We start from the raw sequence: 1890 nt of genomic DNA, 5'->3' as shown, positions 1-1890 counted from the left end.
TGTCTGTCTGTCTGTCTGTCTGTCTGTCTGTCTGTCTGTCTGTCTGTGTGTGTGTGTGTGTGTGTGTGTGTGTGTGTGTGTGTGTCTGTCTGTGTGTGTGCGTGACAGTAGATTGCATATAATTGCTGTTCTGTTTGTCTTGCTGTATCTTTTTGGTGTGAATGGGAGCACTGAGTAGGGAGAGAGGGAATAATCCTCCTGTATCTCTTTCTTCAACCGACCGGAACACCGCTCTCGCCTCTTGCTGGGGAGCGCACGCACACGCACGCACATGCACACACACACAAACAAACAAATGCACCACCCAACCAACCATGAAATCGTAATGTCAGACCTGTTAATGCCTCTAGATAGCGGTAACCGCATCCCTTCGTGGTCCTGCGTCTTTCACACACACACACACACACACACATAAATGGAATAAACAGAGAGCTATCTGTCTCTCTGACAGGAATGTTCCACTCAGTCAGTAGTGGCTGGAGGATTTTTGGTTGTTTTCATTGATATCTGCTAGAGACCTTGTTAATTCCTACACCTTGGGAATGCAGGCTGCCTCAAAACACAGTTGTATTTAGATGAAAAACATACAATGTGATATTTGTATTCACAATGCAACGCCTGCATGCACGTATATACTCCCAAACCTCCAGCCCAGTTTAGTTCTCCGTTGTAATCCTCTTAATTGCATGTATTAACATCGAGTTTCTGCCAGGTTTATGTAGTTAACAACTAATATTCTGTATGACTTCATTTTGGGATCATTGTGCCTGTTTTCTGAGAGGTATTTCTAGGTTATATGAGTCATAAACCATGGGGAAGTAGGGCTGGGTGTATTCATTTTCATGCCAATATATTGAATTTTCTTCTTTCTTTTTTTCTCCTTTTCATAATCGGTTGTACAAAACATGTGTGTGTATAGTGGCCTTACATAAGCAAGCAACACTTTTTCAAACCTAGCAGTTCAGTTTCATTTGTATCCTCCAGCACACGCGTTCCTGCCACCATCAAAGTCACCTTACATTTTTGTCATGCATACTAACTGAGAAAATAACTGTCAACATTAATACATGCTGTACTCTGAGGGCTCATTACTTGTTACTAATTTGTTTTCTAATCGTTTAAAATGGCTGAAATATGCACTAATAAACAAAGCTTAACACTTAATTGTTGTTTTGTTTTTTTAGTGATCTAGAGGGACTATGGTGCATAATCAGCACACCATTTAAACACAGTTTACTCACATTTGTTGAGCTTTAAATGTGTAAACTGTCATGATCAGCATCTTCCCTCAGGAAGATAGACAGAAGATCTATAGAGACATAAAATCTATATGAAAATCAGCTTTTAACCCATTTGACCCTTTGCAGAAAATAATGTATTTTTAAAACCAGAAACAGGACTTTCATATATTAGTTTACAGCATCAGAATTTGGTTCTCAGTACTGTTGACTGTCAAACAGCAGCACACAACTCTGTAGTGTTTTTACTGCTTTGTCCTGTAACCCATATCAGTAGTCCAAATAAATAGACCTATTCCTAAAAACAGACACGCGGGCTATTTGTTTTACCTTACTTCCCCATTTACTCTGACAGTATACTTCGTTGATTGAGCACATGTCTGACAACATCAAATTTCACTGTGACCTGTAGTAATCAAAGCGATCCTCGCCTCTAATGGAGAATGTAGTCAGTGTAATGGAACAGGCCAATATCTGACGAACACCAGGTACATCATGCTCTGTTTATTTGTGTGTGTGTGTGTGTGTGTGTGTGTGTGTGTGTGTGTGTGTGTGTGAGAGAGAAATTGGTTGTGTGTGTGCTTTCACATCGATCCCTGCAGTCAGTGTGTGTGTGTGTGTGTGTGTGTGTGTGTGTGTGTGTGTGTGTGTG

At 40.6% G+C, this 1890-nt stretch overlaps 1 protein-coding gene across 3 annotated transcripts in view; it reads left to right on the top strand.

Moving 5' to 3' along the window:
• tpk1 (thiamin pyrophosphokinase 1) overlaps positions 1-1890 on the top strand; it is a 56168-nt gene that overhangs the window by 21573 nt on the left and 32705 nt on the right. The window lies entirely within an intron of this gene.

This window comes from Anarrhichthys ocellatus, unplaced genomic scaffold (genome assembly GCF_004355925.1).
Source record: "Anarrhichthys ocellatus isolate YVR2014 unplaced genomic scaffold, GSC_Weel_1.0 scaffold10, whole genome shotgun sequence".
Lineage (NCBI taxonomy): Eukaryota > Metazoa > Chordata > Actinopteri > Perciformes > Anarhichadidae > Anarrhichthys > Anarrhichthys ocellatus.
The sequence above is the reverse complement of the archived record's forward strand: the minus strand, read 5'-3'. Positions and strand labels throughout refer to the sequence as shown.